The sequence below is a fragment of the Ailuropoda melanoleuca genome, chromosome 5 (genome assembly GCF_002007445.2).
Source record: "Ailuropoda melanoleuca isolate Jingjing chromosome 5, ASM200744v2, whole genome shotgun sequence".
NCBI lineage: Eukaryota > Metazoa > Chordata > Mammalia > Carnivora > Ursidae > Ailuropoda > Ailuropoda melanoleuca.
Window position 1 is genome coordinate 60,876,113 of NC_048222.1, and position 13,907 is coordinate 60,890,019.

At 37.6% G+C, this 13,907-nt stretch overlaps 1 protein-coding gene across 3 annotated transcripts in view; it reads right to left on the reverse strand.

The window, feature by feature from the left end:
* The window catches only part of GOLM2 (golgi membrane protein 2), a 99,272-nt gene that overhangs the window by 41,115 nt on the left and 44,250 nt on the right, over positions 1-13,907 (reverse strand). The window lies entirely within an intron of this gene.

Sequence of the window (13,907 nt, forward strand, 5' to 3'; positions counted from 1 at the left end):
TTGATGAATGAATAAAGGAACCTCTTCGGATACAGCAAGATCTTTTTCTATTGATAGTATAAATAAATCTGACAGTTACAGTTAGGTGAAACCATGAGAATATGCTACCCTAGGTTGCTCAGATTTTAAAACTAAAGATGACTAATGAAACAAGTTGCATTTTATTTTTGAAAAGGGAAAATTTATATTTTGTACAAAGAGCTTCATTAAGAAAGATGTACACACTTCTAGTGGGGACTTTATTTTCCCTCAAGAAATGAAGGCAACACGGAAAGATCATTTTCCACTCACTACCACTAACTTTACTGTTTCCTTGGGCAGCTTAACAAGATGGAAAGGCAGAGAACAAAAAAGGAAACTGGAAAGAAGGGAAACAGATAAGAAGAAAAAAATAGCTCATCTGTAAAACTTTGGTGGCAGAGACAATGTGTTCCTATCTCATCGGACTCTTCCTGGGCACAGAAGAAGATCAGCCTTCCTTACAGTTAGGGGCCATAAGACTAGGTTCTGACTCTGAGGACGTAAGTGAAACTGAATGTGCCACTTCCAGGTATAGCGATAAAATCTGTGCAAATCACCTACAATCTCTCTTCTGTCTCTGCCGCAACTTAGGATCCTACATGTGAAGACGAATGATATCAAATAACGAGAAACACACTGCTTGGAGGAGAGCTACAAGAGAATCATCAACTGCATCAGACTGTAAAATGAACAATAAATAAATCTTTCCTGTTTTTAGCCACTGCAGTTGGGGGTGTCTGTTAATACAACACAACCTGATCAATTCTTTCTTTCTCTCTTTGTGGGGGAGGGGGAGGGCCAGGGGGAGCGGGAGAGAAAGACTCTTAAGCAGGCTCCATGCTCAGCAAGGAGCTGGATGTGGGGCTTGATCTCATGACCCTGAGATCATGACCCGAGCCAAAATTAAGAGTCGGACGCTTAACAGACTGAGCCACCCCGGTGCCCCAAAGCCTAATAAATTCTAACTAATACACTTGGGTTATTTTTATAATCTTGAAAGTTTATTTCAGTGGCTGTATTTCATTTATTATTACACAGATTTCTAAACTTAAAGAATTTAAAATTCATGCTAAGAAAGCAACCTACTCAAATTTACAGGAAGTTGAGGTCTTCTATATCTCACTATATTCCCATTATCCTGTTCCTATTTCTAGCTTCAATGTCCGACACCTACTTCTCCACACAAGATAGCTAAATAAAAATCAGCTAACATCTTAAAAGAGCAATAGTTTGCTGGGTTTAATTAATACAATTTTGATTTGCTAACAGACTCTGAGGACACCAAGCATCTGGTCGATATATTTGGAAAGAGAAGTCAGTCACAATCCACAAATGTGTTAATCACTCTTGGACCACAGCTAGCACTGGCACTAATCAAACCAGAAGACAAGAAAGAGCATCTCCACTGCTAAACAACAAGTAATGATAAATGTCCTTAGCTTTACAGAATAATGCCTCCTGCTCAAGAACAAGGTGACTATCTGGAGGCAAAGCTATGATTTAGATAGGTGAAAAAAAATGCTGGATTAAAAAGAGCCTCTGTAAAACACCCAGAGAGGTTTAGAACTGATACAGTATAAGAGTATTAAAACGGAGCCCTTATAAATTTGATATGAATAATACAGGTTCCCAGAGAGAATTTAGAAAAAGCAAAAAGCATGAAGAAATTTAAAACTAAGTATAATTCCACCATGTATAGGTAATCACTGTTATCATTTCAAGACTATCTCTCTAATGTTTTGTGGAGGTTTTTTCCTGTACATTATACTATATGCCTTAAACAAAAGTAAGATCCTATCACACATACTATCTTATACTGATTTTTATTTAATATTTTATACCTATTTTTCTTTGTCATCCCATTTTCTTCTACAACATTCCCAATTGATAATGCTGAATCAAAACCTCCAATTTAATCTTAATTATACTTCAACTAAACAAATAATTAAAAAACACAAAAAATTTCCAATTTAATAGGCTTGGCTACAAAGATCTGGGTAAAGAATTCCCACAGGAATCTTAAAGCCCCACAAACTGCATCACCTAAGGTAAACAGACTTCTACTACTTAGGAAAAAGAAATGTGTGTTCTGTAAACATTTTGGTTTCTATGCTTTTATGTTGACTTTTTGTTTACTTTCCTTTTTTGTTTCTTTGAAAAGTTCCTTTTTAAAAAACTCCAGCCTTGAGGCGCCTAGGTGGCTCAGTTGGTTAAGCATCTGCCTTCAGCTCAGGTCATGATCCCAGGGTCCTAGGATGGAGCCCCGCATCGGGCTCCCTGCTCAGCAGAGAGCCTGCTTCTTCCTCTCCTTCTGCCCACCAGCCGCCCCCCCGCCAGCTTGTACTCTCTCTAATAAATAAATAAAGTCTTTAAAAAAAAAAAAAAAAGCAAAAACTCCAGTCTCGTTTTTGTTGAACTAAGAGGAAAGATAATTTACCTATACCTGGGATAAGACAGTTAGAGGCTTCCCCAGGGGCCAAAATGAATAGTTACAGTCGGTGACACCAGAACAAACGAAGGCCCAGAAAACTACTAGCGGGCTTGAAGACAAGTGAGTGTGCTAATCTCACTCTCCAACTTCTAGAGGGTTCTTCAGACTTTTTTTCTATACACATATACACATATAAGTATCTAATGTTTACTCCACAAAAGTGAGATATTATACTTGCTTTCTAACCTGATTTTTTCATTTAAAAAAATAAGTATATTTGTATGTTAATAAATACAGCTCAACATTATCATTTTGAACAACTACATATCACACTTTATGGATATAACAAATTTAAGGAATTAATCTTCTCCTTAACACTTATGTAACTTTCAGTTTGTCATTATAAACAATTTTGTGTTATGCATTTTTACACCTACATGATAGAGTAAATTCTCAGGGAAGTACTAAGCAGTAGGGCAAGAGCCATATGTACTTCTTAAATTAAGAGAAACTAAAAAATAAATGTGAGCTTGAAGTCAATAAAAGTGCAGGGGGAAAAAATCAGACACTGAAGACTGCAAACAAAAATTTATATTAAAGCATTTCTAACTTTCTATATATTTTAGCCTGGTCCTCTCCATTGAGAGCCAGGGGAAAGTATATAAATTGACTGAGACCAGCATGCTGCTATCAGGTAATATTAATAAGTAGGCTACTAAAATACAAAGTCATCACTAAGGGAAAGTACCAAAGATAAAATGACAAAGCCTAGTTATGATAAAGACAAAACACAGGACACAGCTTTTATCCTATTACTCAGGTTCTGGGTTTTATATTTTTTATAATGGAGAGCTATCAGCATGGGAATTCAATCATGCAACAATATTTATCAATGTCTATTATATGCTAGGCACTGTTACAAAAAGCTGGAGATTCAACAGTGAACAAAACAAACCAAGTTATTGCCCCCATGAAGCTTACATTCTTGTTGGGTAGATAATAAGTAAATAAGAGTATGTACAAAATATAAATGTCAGAGTGAAAAGTGCTATGTATAAAATAAAACAGGGAGATATGATACAGAGTGGTGGAAGATTCTACTTTAGTGTGGTCAGGAGAGTCATTTTCTTTTCTTTTTTTTTGTTTAATACAGATTTTATTTATTTATTTGACAGAGAGCGACAGCCAGCAAGAGAAGAAACACAAGCAGGGTGAGTGGGAGAGGAAGAAGCAGGCTCCCAGTGGAGGAGCCTGATGTGGGGCTCGATCCCAGGACTCCGGGATCATGCCCGGAGCCTAAGGCAGACGCTTAACGACTGAGCCCCCCAGGTGCCCCAGGAGAGTCATTTTCAAAGAAGAGACATTTTGAGCAGAGTGAAAGAAACACAGAGGAAAAACATTCAGGCAAAGACCATCAAGTACACACAAAGACCTTGAGACAGGAGCATGCATAGCGTATCTCCTGCACAGAAAGGAGTTAGGGGAGGGGCGCCTGGGTGGCACAGCGGTTAAGCGTCTGCCTTTGGCTCAGGGCGTGATCCCGGCGTTGTGGGATCGAGCCCCACATCAGGCTCTTCCGCTATGAGCCTGCTTCTTCCTCTCCCACTCCCCCTGCTTGTGTTCCCTCTCTCGCTGGCTGTCTCTATCTCTGTCAAATAAATAAATAAAATCTTTAAAAAAAAAAAAAAAAAAGGAGTTAGGGGAAAGTGTTAGAAATGAGGTCAGAGAAGAAAGAAGGATCTATATTAGAGACACAACAGTTAAAACGTTAGGAATAATTGGTTAGGGGGCTGGGAGGCTGATGGCTGGGACTACATTTGGCAATTCCAAAGGGGGCAATAATGTACTAATTATAGTAACAATAGCTCCCATTTTCTGATTGCTTAGTATAAACCAGGCACTAATCTTATGTCACCCTCAAATCTATGTGAGATAAATATGCCTTTCACAGATAAGGAAACTGAAACTCATGACAGAAGAGATGAGATATACATTTCACTTGATTTAAAAATTCAAAGTAGTCATTTCTGGAGAAACTGGCTGAGATGCTTATAAAAGGTGATAGAGGGTTTAGCATTAATTCTCCTTCACTTCTCTATTAGCCCTCAGTTGAAGTCCCTACTCTGAGAGCCAAAAAAGAACTGTCTGCATTTCCTTTTTCCAAAGATAGGGCTACAACCTTAAAAACGTTCACACCTTGCAGTTTCTATCTTACAGGGCATCACAATCCAGTGATTATGACTATGGAGAAGTAATATGGCACTAATAAGCAATGTTCCTCAACTCTAGGAGCACTGCATTATTCCAGATACCACCCTGGACATACTGAATAAGGAGGTGGTACCTATGGATTGATATATATATATTTTTTATTTATTTTTCTTTTTTTTAAGAGAGAGACAGCCAACGAGAGAGGGAACACAAGCAGGGGGGGTGGGAGAGGAAGAAGCAGGTTCCGAGCGGAGGAGCCTGATGTGGGGCTCGATCCCAGATCGCCGGGATCACACCCTGAGCCAAAGGCAGGTGCTTAATGACTGCACCACACAGGCACACCCTAGAGATCTATATTTATTAAAAGCTCCAAGTGGTTCTGCTGCATAGCCAAAAGAATAAAAAACAGAATAAAAAACATGAGCTTCTGGAGTCAGGCAGACCAGGACTTACATCATGACTCTGTAACTTAATAACTGTATCATTTTGGGTTAGTGACTAATTTCTCAAAGCTCTAGTCTTCATCTGAAAAACAGACATAATGCCATTTACCCTGCATGATCGATTTGGAGGCTAGTGAGAATATTAGCAAAATGAATTATGATAAAAGCCTAGAAAATAGTAGGTGTTCAATATATACTTAAGTTGTCAAAGTTAAGTATTAATCCTTAGAATGAAAAAATAATCCAAAATTCATGTTGAAAAAACAAAAACATTTAAATGTAAAACTACTGGCTCTAACCAATGTATTGAGCTTCCTGATTACCTAGTTTGCTCACACTCAAGAGGAGTCCTGATGAATGCTGACTTATAGTAATGTTTCGGGAAGTTATGAAACTCTAATTGGTAAGTGCCCATAAAAATATTAATCATCCTGAAGCATGACCATTACATACAAAACAACGATGTAACATTTTTATGTCACTTTGTTCTGCATATATGAACAAATATAACATGCTTGTAAATTGCTCAAATATGAGCTAGTGGAACCATCTCTGCCCTCTAACCAATACAGGTACATGCCTAAAGAGACTATTAAAATGATGTTCTCATATGGCTTCTAAGACCTGGCCTGTGAACTTCAGCTCCTTCATATTTGGAGATCCATTTATATAATTTTAAAAGAACAACACAAATTTCCACTGCTAGCCATGACATAGAAACCAGGATTGGACTTACCCTCTCACACAACAAACTTCTTTTAATATAGACAAAACTATATAAGACAACAGTTTTCAGGCACTGGACAACCAGCAGCACGAGACTAACTCTTGAAAGAAGGGGTATACATGAGATGGGCAATCTCAGTGAGCAGAGGAGGTAGAGATCATCAGAGTTTGCGCTGCTCAGGTGGTTGGAATTTGTAAGACAGAATACTACAGAGAAAGAAGCTGTGTGGGGTGAAATGGAGGAGAGAGATTGGCATGGATATTCCTCTTGGGTCTCTGGATGAGGCCTTAGCTATATATCCACAGGGTAAGACTCTAGGGGGGCTAACTGAAAGCACTTGCTCTTGCAGGGCTGAGAGCTGAACAAAAACAGGTCATATAGCACATGAAAACAATGCACCTTTGGCCCAGCCACAATAAAGAATCGTCACTGAGCATCCTGGGCATTCAGATGACATGCTACAAGTCCTACTTTAAAAGTAGGGATCACACCCTACAGTTAAGGATCATGTCTTCAGACGAAGAACAAAATCAAAACTGAGCTGTCCTGACAAAGCATAACATAAAGTCTGACAGAACCAGGAGCATTCACCAATAATTTAACTGTCTGCCAGAATAAAATTCAGCAGCCTTTAAAAAACCACAAAACCCATACTTCTATTCTATAGCATTCATACAGCACACAGTAAAATTACTAGACATAAAAAGAAGCAGGAAATATGACCCATAATCAAGGAAAAAAGCAATCAACAGAAACAGACTCAAAGGTGACTCACTTGCTGAAACTACAGACAAGGACCTGTAAAAACAATTGTTTTACACACACACACACACACACACACACACACAGATTTAAAGGAAAAGATGGAGACATCAAGTAGAGAAATGGAAACTAAAAAAAGAACCAAACAGAAACTCTAGAACTCAAAACACATCTGAAATGAAAAATAACACTGGATGGGCTTTGAACAGCAGACTAAACACCATAGAAAAAGGGGTCAATGAACTTGAAGACAGATCAAAGACATTAAACAAATTGACAGAGAAAAAATATTGCAAAAAAACTGAATAGAACTTCAGTGACCTCTGCGATAATACAAAGCAGTCTGAAATGCATGTATCTTGAGTTCCAGAAAGAGAAAAAAGAGAATAGAGAAGAAAAAATATTTTGAATATCTGAATTTGAATGAAGGCTGAAAGTTCCCCAAATTTGGTGAAGAACATCAACGCACATATTGAAGGACCTCAGGGAATCTCAAGCATGACAAATACAAAGAAAACCAGGAGACCATTTCAAGGTATATCTTAGTAAAACTCATGAAAATCAAAGCTATGGAGAAAATCTTAAAAGCAGNAGTTAAAAAAAAAAAAAAAAAAAAAAACACTACCAGTACCTGGCTGGCTCATTGATGAGACCACACAATGCTTGATCTCAGGGTGTGAGTTCAAGCTCCACATTGGGCATAGAGCTTAATTAAAAAAAAAAAAAAACACACTAATACAAGGGCACAACAAAAAGAATGATGGCTAGCTTAGAATCAATGGAGTCTATAAGACAGTGGAATTGCATTTTAAAGGGATAAAAGAAAAAAAATCAATCTGAATTTCTTTTTTTTAAAGATTTATTTATTTGTCAGAGAGAGAGAGAGAAGCAAGGGGAGGTGCAGGCAAAAGGAGAAGCAGGCTCCCTGCTGAGATGTGGGACTTGATCCCAGGACTCTGGGATTGTGACCTGAGCCATTAACTAAATGAGCCACCCAGGTGTCCCTTGAATTTCTATAGTCGGTAAAAATATACCTCAAAAATGAATATGAAATAAAAATGTTTTCAGATAAACAAAAGTTGAAAAAAATGTGTTGTTAGAAGAACTGCATTTCAAGAAATATTAAAGGAAGTTCTCCTGGCTGAAGGGAAAATAATAATCAACATAGAATCAGAGTCCAGGGGTGCCTGACTCTTGGTTTTGGCTCAGGTTATGATCTCAGGGCTGTGAGATCAAGCCATGAGTGGGGCTCCATGCTCAGCAGGGAGTCTGCTTGAGATTCTTTCCCTCTCCTTCTACCCCTCCCCCTGTTCTTTCTCTCTCTCTCTAAAATAAATAAATAAATCTTCAAAAAAAGATTCTCTCTCTCCCTTTCCCTCTGCCCCCCCAACTAACACCCATTCTCTCTCTAAAAAAAAAAAAAAAAGAAGAAGGAGGAGGAGGAGGAGGAGAGGAGGAGAAACTAGAATCTGCAGGAAGGAATGAAGAGAATTGGAAAAGGTAAATATATGGTAAATGCAAGAGACCATAATATTTTTTTCTCTTATTTTCTTAAAAGGATTTTAAAAGTAAAATAATACTAAAAATATTAGGACTTATACAGAAGTAACATACACAATAAAGGATGAGGCAAGGCTAATAGCATCACATCTTTGTAAAGTTCTACATTTCACATGAAGGACTACGATATTATTTCTAAGTAGACCATGATACAGAAAGGATGCATATAGTAATCCCTGGAACAACCACTAAAACACAGTACTTTAGAAGTATAGTTTTTAAAAAGTGAGAGAAATAGGCACCAATTAAACCCTCAAACCCACTGAGTGCTAACTATCCTATTCTCCCTAGGTATTTTCTAATTCAAGACCCTATTTTGATTCTTTTTTTCTCAACTGCGGCAAGTATAAATTGTGGCCCCATAAATTATGACAATGAAAGAAATTATAAACCAATGTACCATTAGAAGCTTATGTATCTTTAGTAGCAATTTCCAGTAATACAATTTGATATTATGTTAATTTAAGTATTTTTTCCTACCCTCAAAAACCATGCCCAATTTTACATAATTTGTTTCTTTGAAAACTTTTTCTAGGGGCGCCTGGGTGGCACAGCGGTTAAGCATCTGCCTTCGGCTCAGGGCGTGATCCCGGTGTTATGGGATCGAGCCCCACATCAGGCTCCTCCGCTAGGAGCCTGCTTCTTCCTCTCCCACTCCCCCTGCTTGTGTTCCCTCTCTCACTGGCTGTCTCTATCTCTGTCAAATAAATAAATAAAATCTTTAAAAAAAAAAAAAAAACTTTTTCTAAAAGGGTCAGTTAGTGAATATTTTAGGCTTGGAGGCTGTGCTCAACTCTGCTGTTCTGGCACAAAAGCAGCCACAGACAAAACATAAATAAATGAGCAAGTTAAGGTTTCAATAAACTGGTTATTAAAACAGGCAACAAAGCTATAGCTTCCAATTATTGTCTTACAGGATGCCTAAGAGAAAAATTTATTTAAGTACATCTACGCTGATTTAATTTGATAAAAACTTTTAATGTATTTTTATAAATTTGGCTATTTCCTCTAAAAGCTCTAATCATTAGAGAATCTTAACCAAAATAATAATAACTACATTGCTTCTTTATTTCTTTATTTTTATTTACTTATTTATTTTTAGAGAGGGAAGGGGGGAGGGGCAGAGGGAGAGAGAATCTCAAGCAGGCTCCATGCTCAGTGCAGAGCCTGATGTGGGACTGGATCTCGAGATCCTGAGATCATGACCTGAGCCAAAATCAAGAGTTGGACACCTAACCAACTGAGTCACCCAGGCTCTCCTATGTTGCTTCTTTAAACATTATCTTTTCTTGGGCACCTGGGTGGCTCAGTCAGTTGGGCATCTATCTTCAGCTCAGGTCATGGTCCCAGGGTCCTGGGATTGAGCTCCACTCAGGCTCTCCACTTGGCAGGGAGCCTGCTTCTCCCTCTCCTTCTGCCTGCCACTCCCTCTGCTTGTGCTCTCTCCCTGTGTTAAATGAAAAAATTAAATCTTTAAAAAATAAAATCACCTTTTCTTTTTTTTCTACTCTCAAACATCACTATAATTACCTCTCTTTAATTTTAAAAAAAAACTATTTATTTTTAATAAGTCATTTATGAAATTACCCTATGAAATTTTGAAACCAAAATCCAAAAAGTTCAAAAGACTGTATGATGAAAATAAGTCACCTTATCTCTGTCCTCAGTCTTCTTTCCCAAGGGTAATCACTATTACCATCTAGAGCAGCACTGTTCAACAGAATTTTCTGCAACGATGAAAATGTTCTATACTTGCGCTGTCCAGTGTAGTAGCCACTAGCCACAGACCATTAAGCACTTGAAGTGTCTCCAGTTTGACTAAGGAACTGATTTTTTGTTCTATTTAAGTTTAATGAAATTAAATAAATACATGTGACCAGTGGCTACTGTATTAGATAGCGTAGATCTAGAAAATTCCTCCAAGAGAAGTGGTTTTCAACCTTAGTTACATAATACAACCACTTAAGGAACACTTATACATTCAGTGTACAAGCTGCATCTCAGACCAAACATATCAAAATCTCTGAAGTGGGACCCAGGCATAATTTTAACTCCCCAGTGGTTCCAATATACAGCCAAGGTCAAAAGCCTCTATTCCAGGAAATTAATTATCTTATAAATAGAGTAGCTCTATCTAATACGCATTTATAAACCAAAAGAAGTAACTTTTTCTTTCTAAGTTATTAATTACAAAAGAACTTCCAATTGTTCAGGTACATAAAAATCTTTGTATCAGGATTTCCCCCAAAGTAAATCATTAAGAGGCAATTTTTACTATGAGATTAACTGGATCTTAAAACTAGAAAAAAGTTTCCAAGTGAGAAATAAGATTTTTCTCTCTGTTGGGGCGCCTGGGTGGCACAGCGGTTAAGCGTCTGCCTTCGGCTCAGGGCGTGATCCTGGCGTTGTGGGATCGAGCCCCACATCAGGCTCTTCTGCTATGAGCCTGCTTCTTCCTCCCCCACTCCCCCTGCTTGTGTTCCCTCTCTCGCTGGCTGTCTCTATCTCTGTCAAATAAATAAATAAAATCTTTAAAAAAAAAAAAAAAAAAAGATTTTTCTCTCTGTTGATACGCATGACATGGAGAAGATATTTGTTTTACATACTCCTAAAGAACTCTTAAAGATCAATAAGGAAAATACCAACAATAGAAAATTGGGCAAAAATGATTACCAAAAAAAAAAAAAAAATTCATAGAAGGCGGCAACCAAAATGGCTAATATACGAAGGGATGCATAATACCCCTAGTACCATAGCACATTTAAGTTGAAATAAGATAGCATTTCCTAACTGTCAAATTGGCAAAAAATTAAAGTACAGCAAACTCAAATGTTAGTGAAGCTGTGGATAAACAGAAATTATCATATATTACCAGCAGGAATGTAAATTGATATTACTGAAGTTGAAGACATTCTGTGATGCAGGAATTCTACTTTTAAGTTTATACCCTCGTGCACAGTTTTGCAACCACTTTGCTGAGAATTGTTTATGGGTTACCAATGTGCTGAGCTCTTGATCCCCTCAACTCTTAGTGACTGAGGAGGGCCTGGGACAGGTAGATCCCTAGTTTTCTAGGCAGTAGCCGGCTCACCTTTGTAACTCAATGTACTACTCAAAAATTAATATCTAGAGACTCTCATGTGCATAAGAAGACATAAACAAGAACATCCACTGTGGTATTGTTTGAAATAACAAAAAACTAAAAGCAGTCTTGATGTTTATTATATGTGAATAATAAATCATGGTATATTTATACAATTATATAATTATAACTGTTAAAAAGCCACAGGTATGACATGGGTAAGTTGCAAAAGCATAAAACTGAGGGGGGAAAAACAAGTGATAGAATAATATACACAATAAGACACCATTTATTTAAAGTTTAAGGCAGCAAACAAAACAATAGTTTTATAGATGCTTACAAATGCAGTAAAAGTCTAAAAACATGTATGGAAACTGATACACACCAATCTCAGCATAGTAGTTACCTCTGGGGAAGAAGAGACAGGAATAGGATCTGGAGGGTACACAAGGAGGCTTCAACTTATCAGTAATGTTTTATTTCTTTAATAATAACATCAATAACAGAAATATCTGAAACAAATGTGGCAAAATGTTATGTTACTTTTGTGGTTTTCTTTTGGAGGGATGTAGGTACTTGGCTATTCGTTATATTATTCTCTGTTTTTCTTTTATGTTTGGAGTGTTTTTTTAATCTAAAAAATGTTTAAAAACTAGTGATATAAATATGTAACTGTCTAACATAACAGGTGCCTAAAACAGCACAAAGGTAAATATTCAGGTAAGGGTTTGGTAATGGGTTAAACTATAAGACCCCTATAAAATCTTGGTGAGTAACTCAAATCAACATTAGAAACAAACAAAACCCACTGAGGTTTATTAGCTCTAAGGTTTGGGGAGCTCAGAAGCTGAAACATCATGTTAATCATAGGCACATGCTATGTACCCCTTGACTGTTTCAGAGCTAGATTTTAAGACAGTTCAGCCCTGCTCTGTTATAGCTTCTAGTATAGCCTTGGCTATCATAAATATAAAGTCATTAACACATAAAAATCTATTTTAAAATGACAAGGATGTGTTCTTTTCTCTACTTCTTCTGTGGGGTTACTACCCCTACAGCCATCAGGGACTCCACATATACACCAGAACTTGCACAGGCATTAAGAATTTTGGCATAGACTACTTCAGAGAGAAAAAGACAACACTCAGTAAAAGGAATGACAAGAAGATAACAAATATCTTTCTAATGATATGCAATAATCATAATAATAACAATAGTAACTAAGATTTATATAGCAGTAGCTATGAGCCAGGCCTTGTCCTATGTGCTTTACGTTCAAATCTCACATTCATGCTATGAGGTTGGAATGGTTGTTATCCTTTTTCATAGATAAGGATAAGAGCAAATGAATGGTCATCACACACCTATTAAGAGATAGGAGCCAAGGGTTTGAACCCTGGCACTTCGGTTCCAGATATCATTGCCCCACCACTAAGGATATTCTGGTAATTCAGGCATACACATTTAGTGGGACCCTGTGATGTGTAAGGCATCATGCTAGGAGCTCAAAGTACAGAAATATGACATGGCTTTCCTTTCTGTTTGCATCTGACTGACTACACAGCTCAAAGTTTCTTTTCATCAGTTACTATATCAAATAACCTTTATACTCAAGATACACATCTAAATAATTAAGGGTAACTGTTATGAACAATGATTTCCAAAGCAAAGCACCAACAGTTTAATGAGGCTCAAAAATTAATCCAGAGGACTTCTGGTTTCTGGTTCCACATGTAAAGTGCTTAGGAATTGCCACACTATCCTAACAAGTAAAAAGCTAAACAGGCTGAAAAATCAACAACTCTTCTTAGATAATAGAGAAGAGAACAATGGGCAGACCACTGTTCCTAAGAATGGAGAGACAGAAAGGTGAATACAGGAAGTCACAGCTTACAAAACAGACTCACGAGCAGAAATTGCCACAGGGACCAGTGCCAGGGTAGGAAAACCTGAACTGTAATTGATGTTCAGTGTGGACAACTCACTGGGGACTCAGTGTGGATAACTCAGAGAGTTAAAAATTCCAGGGGGACCCAGTCATAGGGAGACTCCCCACAATATTGTGAGATTTACCTCCAGGAGCTCAACTACATTCCCATAGTAAAGAGTGGGGAAAAAAATCCCCTCAGGCAGGAGGAAGGGAAAAGGATCCATTTTGAAATACACCAAAGCACTTTGTTCTTCTTAACAAGGCCTGCCCCAGGAGAAACTAGGTAAACAGAGCCTAATTTGCTAGGGTATTATCAGAGCTTAAGTGACCTGAATTAGAAAAACACCCAACTTCAGCCCACTCTAGCCATCCTGTCCCACCTAAGGGGAAGGAAAAAAACTGAGAAAAACTTGTGAAGCTCACAGAGCAGAAGCACAGACTCGCTCTAAAAGAACAGAAATCACAGCACTAAAGAACACTTCACACTCTTCACTACCTCACACCTCACTACCATGTTACTAAAGGCCTACTTACAGCAGTAACTATTACCTCATACATCATGTCTTACTATCAAGAAAAAATTACAAGTCATATCAAAAGGCAAAAAAGCACAATTTGAAGAGACAGAGCTAGCATCAGAGAAGGAATTACATGAGACCAGGAAATTAAAACAACTATGATTAATGTGCTAAAGACTCTAATGGATAAAATACACAGCATGCAAGAACAAATAGGCAATG